A 13907-nucleotide genomic window follows, 5' to 3' on the forward strand; every position below is an offset into this window, starting at 1 on the left:
ATAGAGATGTCTGAAGCTGATGAGGCGCTTTACAACGTGAGGCACCCTGAATACAAAAATAGATTAAGAAGATTGGAGACCTAACTTGACCTAACCTAACCTAACCTAACCTAACCTTACCTAACATAACCCTTTCCTGTAGCAAGGAATCGGAGTGTTATAATGAGCCTGTCTTCTGAAGATGTAGCAGTTCTTAAGTGAATATTGTGCTTTGTGATAGGAGGATACACTTCATTGAGCACATACAGAAATGTATGCTCATCCATTCTTAAGTAATTGATGTACGACTTGACGTCTTCCACTGTAAGCTCACGTAACAAGTTTTGTTGAATGCTTTTATCGTGTCGTCGTAAAACCTACGGCTTCACCCAGATTAGATTAGTTTTTCGTTCCATTGATCCGTTCCGAGGAGATCCTCGTGGATGTGGAACATGTCGATTTTTTTAAGCTGAAATAACAATACTAATAGTATGAATAAATACAATACATCATTTGTTTTAATATTAAAAATTTCGCCAATGGAGTAGAAGGAGTTGGCCAGTAGTAAATCTTTCAGGCTCCTTTTAAACTGATCTTTATTTCTAACTAAATTTTTTATGTTTGCTGGCAAATTATTGAAGATGAGTGTTCCTGAGTAGTGGACCCCTTTTTGAACTAAATTAAGTGCTTTTAAGTCCTTGTGCAGATCATTTTTGTTCCTGGTATTGTATGTATGAACTGAGTTGTTTGTTGGAAAAAGAGATATATTATTTACGACAAATTTCATTAAGAAGTAAATATACTGAGAGGCAGTAGTTAGTATACCCAGTTCTTTGAAGAGGTTTCTGCAGGAGGTCCGTGAATTTACTCCACAAATAATACGTATTACACGCTTTTGGACCTTGAAAACTTTTGTTTGACTTCAAGATTTACCCCCAAAATATTATCCCATATGACATTATGGAATGAAAGTATGCAAGCTTTTTCATTTTGATGTTGCCTGTGTCTGCTAACACTCGAATTGCTAATACAGATTTGTTAAGGCCTTTCTGCAGTTCTGTGGAGTGCTCCTCCCAACTGAATTTATTATCAAGTTGTAATCCCAGGACTTTTAAGACTGTCAACCTCGTATGTATGGTTCCATTTTTCCCCCCACTTCTTTTCCGCATGTGCACACAATGCAATTGGAGTACGTAGAACTGCTGCGGTTAAATAACAAGTTGTTGTCAGCCATCTTGAACTTTGACGAAAAATTTGATGACAGTGTAATACCCCTTCTAGCGCTACGTCAAAGATCTTTGTCAAATATATTGGACGGAATATTGGATCACATCTTTGATCAAATCTTTGACAAAGAAATTTGATAGTGTAATACCGGCCTTAGGGCAGCTTGTGGGAGACTGAGGTGAGCTGCAAGTTAAAAATAGCGCGAATATGTTCGCATGCCAAAATTTTTGGGAAACATTTTAAAGGTGCTGAAGAAGATAGAATGAGGAAGCTGGTTCCCCACTTTTCAGAGTCTTCTATATAAAGAAGAACATATTCGGATTTTCTGTGCTCCGGCAGGAGCACTTATTCTAGTGGTACTTGTTGAAATTGGTAGGTGAATCGCTCGTGTGTGCCGGGTTCGAAGCAAGGTGATTGTTCTGGCGATCCGTCGCTCGTCTGTGGGTTGCGTAAGAAACCTCTCAGTTGATTTTCCTCTCCATTCAGTCGGCCGTTATGAATGCGGCCGTTTGAGATGCATCGAAATGTTTGATGCTGCGTTCCGTTCAGTCAAGTGTGACTCGAGCTTTAAACCTCTGCTCACCGCACTTGACACGGCACAGAGACAGGCGTAGGAGAACTTATATTAGCTGCTCACTGTATGGGAACAGATCACTAGGAGCGATAAGGCGCTGTTTTTTAAAGCTGGCGAGCAGTGACGTGGGCCATCGGAATGTGTGGAGAGGTACGGCGATGCGGGTCGAGAATGACGCGCGAGTAACGGCTCCGTTTCCGGCCCGCGCACTAAAGCCGACTTTCGATCGTCAACGTTGAGCGTGCTGCGTATAGCGGGCTGCTGAATGTTCAGAAACGATGCTACTTCTGCATTCCGTGCATGTGCCTCAACATTGTAAGCGCAATCGCAGCGCGTTCCAGGGCAGTTGTCGGTTGTATACGGATTGCAAGTCACACTGTTTACAAACTGGATTTGCGTAAAATTACTGCGGTAGTTCTCTAAAACACATATTTCCCTTGTCCATAGCTTAGTCACATTGTCCTCTCTTTAGTATACACAGAACTTCCAGTATCCACGAACATGGTTCAAGGCAAAAAGAAAAGTACCATATCCAGTCAATAAGGGCATCGGCTTATAAAAATTCCGTTACAAATAGTGCGGTGCAAATTATTACAGTTCTCACGTCAGATAAAAATTATTTCATCATTCTCACTTTTTAGTGTAACCGTAATGTCATTGTTACTCGATCATTGCTCTTATTCAGTAACAGAATCTTTACAACATGTGAAATACAAAACTTGAAACATGAAAGTGCAAAATATTGCAAGTAGTGCAAGTTGTCTAGCAGATATAGCCAATCCAACAAACTCACTCTTATATTTACATAACACCGGATATTACAGAAAATTCTTCTATGAAACAAATAAAGTATCAGAACCTATTACAAAACTCAATTATCAGTAAAATAAAAAAAAAATGTATTAAGAGGGACGCGAACCAGCAATCCATCTCTGCCCATCTGCTCATTACTCTTCACCTCCCACAAGTTTACGACCGAACTTTCCATCTTACCATCTCCTAAAAGCTTTAATCGCAGGTATGTTATTAACTGACATTTAATTACAACAAATTGTACGACGAGAAAGCCCTTCGAGATCTACCGACGACGCTCATATCAGGAGCGTCAACGACTGACTGTCCGAGAGATTGCAGAAACATCTAACATTTCAGTTGGATTCGGTCATGAAATCCTGACACAGCATCTTGGAATGCGTAGTGTTGCCGCCAATTTCGTTCCACGACTCATGTGTCTAGACCAGAAAGACCATCGCCTCGCAAACTGCGAAGAGCTTTCGGATCGCGCAAATGAGAACGAGATGTTCCTTAAGAGAATTGTAACTGGTGATGAGAGGTGGGTCTACGGTTATGATGCTGACACCAAGATACAACCTGTACAATGGATCGGGAAAGATTCTTCAAGACCAGAAAAAGCTGGTCGGATCAGATCATATGTCAAGGCCATGCTGATAGTTTTCTTTGACTTTGTAGGATTGATTCATCATGAATTCACGCCACAGGGACAAACTGTTAAACGATGATACTATTGGAATACGTTGCTATGCCTGCGAGAAAATGTGAGAAGGAAATGGCCTGATAAGTCGCGAGACAACTCATGGCTCTTGCATCACGATAACGCACCCGCGCATTCAACCCTTTTGGTTAGTGACTATTGCACAAAAAACGAAATCACTGAGGTGCCTCATGCTCCGTACTCTACAGACCTGGCCCTTGTGGACTTTTTTTGTTTCCAAAATTGAAAACACAGTTGAATGGACGAAGATTTGCAACGATAGACGAGATAAGAGAAAATTCGCACACGACGCTTTGCGCGATCCAGCAAGAGGCGTACGAAGACTGCTTCCGGACATGGAGACGGCGTTGGGGGTAGTGTGTCAATTGTGGAGGATAGTATTTCGAAGGAGACGATGTACAATAAGGTAACTTTAAAAAATTTTGTTGACAAAGTCCCGGAATTTCTTGAACAGACCTCGTATACACAGTAATGTATTATACACAAATGCTAAAATCCTATTTGTAAAGCATATTGCAAATAAGAACTTTTTGTAGAAGTGTATAAACACTTATTACAGAAAAATCAGTATAGTTTTCATATGTTAAAGAACAACTCTCAAATTTGTAATTCTAAATGAAATGGAAACAAATGTACGATCTGGTTTTCAGGTATCTATGTAAGAGCTATCTAGTGGCTGCCAATTATTTGCATGCCTTAACCTACGTTTCTAGCATTTGTAGACTTTAGAGAAAGCTGTTGACAATGTTGGCTGGAATACTCTCATTTAAACTTCGAAGGTGGCAGGGGTAAAATACACGGAGCGAAAGGCTATTTACCATTTGTATAGAAACCAGATGGCAGTTATAAGAGTCGAGGGGCATGAAAGCGAAGCAGTGGTTGGGAAGGGAGTGAGACAGGGTTGTAGCCTATCCCCGATGTTATTCAATCTGTATATTGAGCAAGCAGTAAAGGAAACAAAAAAAAAAATTCGGAGTAGGCGTTAAAATCCATGGAGAAGAAATAAAAACTTTGAGGTTCGCCGATGACATTGTAATTCTGTCAGAGACTGCAAAGGACTTGGAAGAGCAGTTGAACGGAATGGACAGTGTCTTGAAAGGAGGGTATAAGATGAACATAAACAAAAGCAAAACGACGATAATGGAATGTAGTCGAATTAAGTCGGGTGATGCTAAGGGAATTGGATTAGGAAATGAGACACTTAAAGTAGTAAAGGAGTTTTGCTATTTGTGGAGCAAAATAACTGATTGTGGTCGAATTAGAGAGGATATAAAATGTAGACTGGCAATGGCAAGGAAAGCGTTTCTGAAGAAGAGAAATTTGTTAACATCGATAATGATTTAACTGTCAGGAAGTCGTTTCTGAAAGTATTTGTATGGAGTGTGGCCATGTAGGGAAGTGAAACATGGGCGATAAATAGTTTTGACAAGAAGAGAACAGAAGCTTTCGAAATGTGGTGCTACAGAAGAATGCTGAAGATTAGATGGGTAGATCACATAACTAATGAGGAGGTATTGACTAGAATTGGGGAGAAGAGAAATTTGTGGCACTACTTGACTAGAAGAAGGGATCGGTTGGTCGGACATATTCTGTGGCATCAAGGGATCACCAGTTTAGTATTAGAGGGCAGCGTGGAGGGTAAAAATTGTAGAGGGAGACCAAGAGATGAATACACTAAACAGATTCAGAAGGATGTAGGCTACAGTAGGTACTGGGAGATGAAGAAGCTTGCACAGGATAGAGTAGCATGGAGAGCTGAACATATGTTCATTACTGTCAGTCCGCTGAACTGTGTACTTCAAAGAATGTGGATAGATGATGTATTTAACTCGTCACGTAAAGTTAATTAGTTGTTGTGTTACGAAATTCAAGACCTAACAAGCCTCATTAGTATGGCATGTGTATGGACATCCCTAGTGGCAAAAGTTGCTTCTGAACTATATTGTTTTTAGTTGTCATATTACCACCTTGAGCTGCGGGTAAAATACTTTATTTAGATATCTAGTTTCTATAGTCTGACCATCACCATGTTTGTGAAAGCAGCCGCAGCTTCATGTTACGTGAAATATAAAATCGTTATCGCCAGGTGATAAAACATTGAATAATACACTGTTATCACATCGTATATAAATTACGTTGTCAGTCTATAAAAACTGTGCCAGGTGGGTGTACACATTCGTGATAAAACTGTAATCGGTGTTAACGCTGTGAACAGATTCGTACCACACAGAGGCGACTCAACAGGTGATCTTCCGAGCAGTTTTTATGGTCTGACGACGTAATTTATATTACGATATGATAACAGTATTATTCACGGTTTTGTTACTTGACGAGAACGATTTTATATTTCACCTAAAATGATGCTGTGAATACTTTTATGAACGTGATGATGTCAGACGTCTGAAACTGGTTGTGTAAACGAAATATTTTGCCAGCAGCTCAAAGCGGTAACACATTTTTCAAATACATAAGAGCTTGGGTCACCATCTCCTGGAACCTATTTTCATTTTTAACAAACCTCTGTTGAATGTGCTACACATCATCCACTACAACGTCAACACCGTATGTGTGATACAGTCATAATGGAACAAGATGTATAACAACAAGTATTTTGAAGGTATGAAAATGTTGGATTTATATTTCATCATTTATAATGGAAAATATAAATAATCATTGTACACGTACTCTATGTAGATGCATTACTTTACAGAACAGAAGATGACAGTCTTAACTTTGAAACCTGCCATCAGAAATAAATAGTACTGAATGTGATCTTGGTTATTAAAAGTTTCCTCAAATGCTGTGGTCAAAGTTCAAATGAGTCTGAGCACTATGCTGTGGTCAGTTTCCCATTACTTAGGGCTGTCCGAATGGTCTGACCAGAAAGTGTGCGGAGTCTAAGACGTATTAGTGATTGACGCTGTACGTGTTGCTGGCCAGAGTTGGCCGTAACGAGTGAGAGAAGAGGAAGGGTCCGCAGAGTCTAATTTTGCTCGCTGTGCTCCAACGTCGGAAGCGTAACCATCGCTAAGTGGCACGAGACGGCCTGCAGTGAAAGCAGCCCCAGGTCCAGTGGCGGGACGGGCCGTGAAAAAAGACAGCCGGCCAACTTTCCCGTCTGAAGCTGCCTGCACCGGTCTGGCCGAGGGAACACCCACTGCCGCGCACCGCTGGAGCCGCGGCCTGGGATCTGCCGTATTCGCCGAGAAACACTGTTCGCATCTGCAGTTCCTCTATCCGTTCCACATCCGCAAATCTTCTACCCGTATCTGCAATTCTTCAACCGCTCACGCGGATGTTAAAATTTTCTAATCAACAATAAGATTGGAATACCAAAAACGAATCACTCAAGTTAAAAAAAAGTGTAACACGTGGATGGGGTCTTTCTCTACTACTGTTCAATCTCTACAGGGTGAAAAATATTTAAACCGACAAACTCTGGGAGTTTGTAGGGGACATCAAAACAAATATTTTTCCCTAATGTCATTTTTTCCTATGAGGATTATTTAAACGGGTGGAGGCCGTATTACGCTCTTCAGTTGTTAGAGGCCGTATTATGATCTTCAGTTGTTAGAGGGCGTATTACGCTCTTCAGTTGTAGGCAACTGCTGTCCACCAGTGTAGTAGTGCATTGTCTGTGTTTACTAATGGAGCAATATACCTGGAGCGAGTACACTGATATGGTTGGTGCGTACTACGTAGCGCACCACAACAGACGAGCTGAAAAGCGGGTTTATCAACAACAATATCCTAATCGCCGTATCCCGCATCATACGATCTTTGCTGCTGTGTACCAAAGTCTGCGTGAGACCGGGTCATTTAGCAGATTACCTGGACGGGGACGCCGTCGCACAGTAAGAACGCTGCAAGTTGAGGAAGCTGTCTTGTAGCATGTGGAGGACATGGGGACGAATCAAACGAATGTAAGAACAGTCCTTCGAGAGCAATTGTTACGTCCATTTCACTTACAGCGTGTCCACAATCTGGAACCAGTTGATTATCCACCCAGAGCACATATTTCGCAGTGGCACCTGGAAAAGTGTGAATGCATCCTACATTTCCATCCTCTGTATTGTTTACCGATGAAGCAACGTTCAGGTATGATGGAGTCTTCAACATGTACAACTCGCATGTTTGGATTAAGGATAACCCACATGCCACAGTAACTAGCGCTCATCAAATGCGGTTCTTCGTTAATGTGTGGGTCGGTGTTGTTGGGGACTGTTTAATGGGCAGTATCTGCTACCTAGGCCATTAAATGGCAGGCACTATTACAATTTTATCTCCAGTGCATTGCCAGAATTGCTGGAAGACGTCCCGCTCCCTACAAGACAACGCATGTGGTTCCAATATGACGGGGCGCCAGCACATTTCTGTCGCCGTGTGCGTCGATTCCTGGACCGACGGTTCCCAGAAACGTGGATTGGCAGAGGTGGTCCTGTACCATGGCCTGCTCGATCCCCAGATATGTCCCCTCTGGACTTTTTTGTGTGGGGAGAGATGCACAACCTTGTTTATGCAACTCCTGTTGCATCAGAAGAGGATCTGATTGCCCCGATAGTAGCAGCAGCAGTAACAGTTCAGGATACTCCTGTGGTTTCTGTCCGTGTCAGACAGAACATGATCCGACGGAGTAACTTTTGTTTACGTATCAATGAAGTCATTTTTGAAAACCTACTGTAACTGTAATTGGGTTGTGTTAAGGTGTTGTCTCTTGGTCATAAAAAAATGTAAAAGTGTTTGTTGGTTTAATTAATTTGCCGCCAGAGAAATCTTCCTCTACCGGTTTAAATACTCGTCATAGGAAAAAAAGATTTTAGGGAAAAATATTTGTTTTGATGTCCCCTACAACCTCCCCGAGTTTGTCGGTTTAAATACTTTTCACCCTGTATATCGAGGAAACAATGCAATGACGGAGATGAGAGAAACGTTCAGTGATGATATTAAAATTCAGAGTAAAAAGATATCAATTGCAAGGTTAACTGATGACAGTGCTATCCTCAATGAAAGCGATGAAGAATTACGCGACAAACTGAGTGGAACGAAAGTCTACCGAGCACAGAATATGGATCGAGGGTAGACCGAAGAGAGACGAAAGTAATGAGGCGTAGCAGAAATGAGACTGGTGAGAAACTTACTAACATCAAGCTGAGGGACCACGGAGTAGAAGATGTGAAGGAATTCTGCTGACTTGGAAGCCATAATGCACAACAGGTGAAGCAAGGAGAACATAAAAAGCAGACTGGCATAGGCGAAGAAGGAGTTCATATTCACAGCAAGTCTACTAGTATTAAACACAGGCCTTCATCTGAGGAGAAAATTTCTGGGAAAGTATTTCTGGAGCACAGGAATGTGAAGTAGTGACTTAAGGACTGTGGGAAAAGCGGAACAGAACAGGATGTGGTGCTATAAAAAGATGATGAAAATCAGGTGAAATAGTATGATAAGGAATGAGGAGGTTCCCTCAGAAACGGCGAAGCAAGGAACATGGAGATCACTGACAAGAAGGGACAGGATGATAGGACATATGAAAATGCTTCTATGCCACTAGAGGCAGGTGTAGAGGGCACAAAATATAGGGGAAGACAGAGGTTGGAATAGATCCAACAAATAATTGTGGACGTAGCGTGAAAAAGCTACTTTGAGATGAACACGAATTCGTCGCGGAGGCTCATCGTACCAATCAAAAGACTGATGACCCATAAAAATAAATGAAATAAAAATAAGGGAGTTTGCGCTTGGCCTGACTTTTCGTTCTTTGAGGCCGCAAATGGTAATTTATATTCCACATAGTAAATACACAGAGCACGGTAAAGACCACATTATAATATAGCCTGTCACATTCTTGATACGTCCGGTGAGTTACAGTTTTCAGCAGTAATGACTGAAAACGGGTGTAGGAATGTTTCTACGGAACATTTCGTCAACATCACAAACAAAGTTAAATGTAGGCGTTAAAAGTTGTCAAATATTTTGCAGTCACATATATGTGAGGCACTTCGTTTATTAAGTGTGCCTTACACTGAAGATTCAAAGAAGTTGGTACACCTGCCTAATATCATTTACCGCCCCCTCGAGCACGCAGAAGTGCCGCAGAACGACGTGACACGGGCTCGACTAAAGTCTGAAGTAGTGCTGGAAGGAACTGACACCATGAAGCCTGCAGGGCTGTCCATAAATCCATAAGAGTACGAGGGCTGGAGATCTCTTCTGAGCAGTAAACTGCAAGGCATCCCAGATACGCTCAATAATGGTCATGTCTCAGGAGTTTGGTGGCCAGCGGAAGTGTTTAAGCTCAGTAGAGTGTTCCTGGAGCATTTCTGCACGTGTGACGTGTCGCACTGACGTGCTGGAATTGCCCAAGTCCGTCGTAATGCACAATGAACATGAATGAATGCAGGGGATCACACAGGATGCTTACATACGTGTCACCTGTCAGTCGTATCTAGACGTTTCAACGGTTCCGTATCACTCCAACTGCATACTTCCCACACCATCACAGAGCCTCTACCACCTTGAACAGTCCCCTGCAAACATGCAGAGTCCATGGATTCATGAGGTTGTCTCCATACCCGTACACTCCATGCGCTCGATATAATTTGAAACGAGAGTCATCCGACCAGACAACATGTTTCCCGTCACCAACAGTCCAATGTCGGTGTTGACGAGCCCAGGCGAGGCGTTAAGCTTTGTGTCGTGCAGTCATCAAGGGTTTCGTTGAACAGTTCGCACGATGACACTTGTTGATGGTCCAGCATTGAAATCTACAGCAATTTGCGGAAGGGTTGCACTTCTGTCACATTGAACGATTCTCATTCTCTTCAGTCGTCGTTGGTCCCGTTCTTGCAGGATCTTTTTCCGGCCGCAGCGATGTCGGAGATTTTGTATTTTACCGGATTCCTGATATTCACGCTAGACTCGTGAAATGGTTGTACGGGAAAATCCCCACTTCATCGCTACTTGGGACACTTAAATCTTGATAACGTCCCATTGGATCAGCAGTAACCGATCTAACAACTGCGCCAGACACTTGTTGTTTGATATAGGCGTTGCCAACCGCAGCGCCGTGTTCTGCCTGTTTACCTATCTCTGTATTTGAATACGCATACCTACATCAGTTTCTTTGGTGCTTCAGTGTTAAGTAACCATAATATTAAATCATGTTAACATGTAAAATATCTCAATGTAATAGGCGTTGCATTGTGTACTTGAAACTATATTTAAATACAAACGTTAAGAGGCTATCTGATTTTCACCATAGTTAATTTACGTCGTATGTCAAACACAAACCGAACATGTAGCGAAGGGTGCAAAGGGTAGACTGTCCTAGAACACGTCGCTTTGTGCAGCTCTTTGTATCTCATAAAATCACTGATGCCTGTCGATACTGGGCGGAACAAAGTGGCATTTTGTTGCCGTTCCGTCTGGTGTCAACATACCAACGGTTCTGTTCCGTTGACGTTAGTCCGCAGCTCGTGGTCGTGCGGAAGCGTTCTCGCTTCCCGCGCCCGGGTTCGATTCCCGGCGGGGTCAGGGATTTTCTCTGCCTCGTGATGACTGGGTGTTGTGCGATGTCCTTAGGTTAGTTAGGTTTAAGTATTTCTAAGTTCTAGGAGACTGATGACCATAGATGTTGAATCCCATAGTGCTCAGAGTCATTTTAAACATTTTTTAGTTGACGTTAAGTGTGAACCTTTACTTGGCTAAGCAAACTAAAGACCTGGAAGATGAGTGGGGGATATATAATATCTTCGCAAAAGCATTCGGACGGCTGCCGAGAATTCTTCCGAGTTGTATGGCCGTGGTCCATGGAACTCTTCTATCCCTGACGTTTCGTCCAAAGCTACGGGACTTCTTCGGAGGTGCTCCTGGTTGTGCTGAGTCTTGCCGACTGACAAGTCGGACGACGAAGAAGGGTCTGAGTCTAAACACCGTGAAAAGTGGGCGTGGTCTGGATTTCTCGTGATAGCAGAGATAAACCTTGTCAAGGATAAAATATAACTATCGATCATAGTACGTCAAAGATAAAAGCTTCTCATCGATTCTGTAGCGCCACTGTCCATATATCGCTGAGTTTCATAGCTTCTTTTCTGTTAAAATCATCCCCATGTTTATGTATTTCGATGGCTTCTCTATATAGCCGTGGATAATAGTTCGCCATAGTACATAAAACTTCAGTTTCCGAAAATTTCACTACGTGATCACCTGACTGAAGAGTATGATCCGCCACGGCTGTCTTGTCTGTTTTCCCTAGTCGGCAAAGACTTTTAAGTTCCTTCAACCGTGTATTCACACTTCCCTCTGTAGTTCAAATGTAGACCCTACCACATGTACATAGAATCTTTTATCACCACTTGCAGACAGAGGGGACATTTATCCTTAACGGAACGAAGTGCTTGGCCTATTTTCTTAGTTGATCTGAAAATCGGTCGAACGTTATGTTTCCTTAAAATCTTGCCGATTTGATCAGTTACTTTTTTAATGAAGGGTAGAGAAACCATGTTCTTCTATCGCTGTAACCTATCGTTGTCCTTAGGCCTCCCGTTATTCGGTCGCAAAACTCTTATTTCCTTACTAGAATACCCATTCTTCTCAAAAGCCTGCTTTAGATGTTTTAACTCGGCGCCCAGGTATTCCGGTGCACAAATCCTTTTAGCTCTGTCCACTAGACTTTTATTTGCACCTCTTTTCTGTTGTGGATGATGATTGGAATCCTTATGCAAGTATCTGTCGGGGTGAGTAACCTTCCGAAAGACTTTATGTTTCAAGCTGCCATCAGTCTGTCTCATAACGAAGACATCCAAGAAGGATATTGCATTGTCTTTCTCCATTTCCATGTGCAAGATCCCCTCGTTTCTAAACTGATACTGTTATTAGTCAGCTTAGCGGCGAGTCCGTAGAGGGTGGTATATGTGACGTACGGTATAACTGGTCAGCATTTACACCCGGAATTTGCGAGTGTAAGTCGGACCTTCCTTGATCCGCCTTGGTGGGTCGTGTTGTCGGATTTCTTCCTACCTGTACGCGGTGCAGCTTTCGTAAATGTCGTTCCGTGCAGATTCTTCATTGACACATTGGATGTCTGTCGGCGGAAGCTAATTATCTGAAATTGCTGTCGATTAACTTTGGCGTATCTATTTACTCGAAATTAACATTCAGAATGCCGTAATATCACTTTCATTCCTATCAGATCAATAATGAAACACAAGTGTCACAAACTACTCGTAACCGAGAGCATGGCTACCATTGAACAAGACAGGAAGAGCTATTAACGCCGACTGCCGACTTTGGCGCGCAGTCCGTATCTCTTACTAGTTTCGTCACAGTTCGTGGATTTCCGATCAAGTTCGTACTTACTAAGATATGCATTTGTTAATGAACGGGTGTGAATTTTAACGAGGCAAAATTATGATAAATAGTTTTAAACATCCAGAGGCCCCTCCTAGTATTCATGTTGTCATAAATGACTTTAATTATTAAATATAAATAAACGAAATTGGTGACGGGCGTGAAGATGGCGGTACTTCCCGTCATGTGTATTTCCCAGGCTGAAGCTTGTTGCTACGGTCCAGCGCCGAGCCCCACCCCACTACGCGCGACATATGGTCGCTTCGTCACCTAGCCAGCCAGCGTGGGAAATGCTCTCCGACTCATAGCCGGCTACGGACTACAGCATTTCCTAACTATCGTGAATACATCAATAAGAGACAATAATTTATTAAAACTGGTAAAAATGTCTTCCTCGCGTAAGAGGTACCTTACACATGGTAAACTGGATTTTAGGATTTATACTATTTAAATAACAGAAGGATTCCTCTAAAGCTTTTTTGCCATGTGACCAAACCACAAATGTATCATCCACGTATAGATTCTCGGCAGCTGAAACATCCGGTCGTGAAAGCCTTCATTGTACGATTATCTGGATGGCCCTACGTAGAACAGATTTCACCACTAGATGTCACTAGAGGTGGATCAGGCAGTATTAAAGATGGCGGGTAGTATTGTGTTGTCAGTAGAGAAGCAGTGACAACAGAATGGAGCGGTCAGGAGAGCTCACTGACTTCGAACTTGGACAAGTCATTGGATGTCAACTAAATACCAGATTCATCTGGGACATTTCAACCGTTCTAAAACTGCCCATGTCGTCTGCTGCTGAAGTAACTGTGAGGTGGAAATGCGAACGAACAGCTAAACCAATACCAGGCAGAGCTGAACCGTCGAGCACTGCGGAGGGCCATTGCAAAAAATCGCATGGAATCAGTGGAAGGAATCAGTCGAGAGTCCCAAAGTGCTACCAGCAGTGCAGCCAGCACAATGACTGTAGTTAGGGAGATAAAAAGATGGGGTACAATGCCCAAGCGGCTATTCATAAGCCACATTCTCAGTACTCAGTGCTAAGCGACGCTCGAGGTGGTGTAAAGAGCGAAGCGACAGGTCAGTGGATTACTGGAAACTTGTGACATCGAGTGATGAATTATGCTATACCCTGTGGCGATCAGATACAAGGGTTTGGGTTCGGTAAATGCCTCGAGATATTACCTGACACCATGTGTCGTGGCAACAGTGAAGCACGGAGTAGGTGGTGTTGCGTGTGCCGGTGGGTTTCTGGCGCCA

The 13907-nt window shown here is 42.7% G+C and overlaps 1 protein-coding gene across 2 annotated transcripts in view; it reads right to left on the reverse strand.

Moving 5' to 3' along the window:
• LOC126463418 (gamma-butyrobetaine dioxygenase-like) overlaps positions 1 to 13907 on the reverse strand; it is a 200870-nt gene that overhangs the window by 90808 nt on the left and 96155 nt on the right. The gene's annotated exons all lie outside the window — the stretch shown is intronic.

This window comes from Schistocerca serialis, chromosome 1, assembly GCF_023864345.2.
Source record: "Schistocerca serialis cubense isolate TAMUIC-IGC-003099 chromosome 1, iqSchSeri2.2, whole genome shotgun sequence".
NCBI classification, from domain to species: Eukaryota; Metazoa; Arthropoda; class Insecta; order Orthoptera; family Acrididae; genus Schistocerca; species Schistocerca serialis.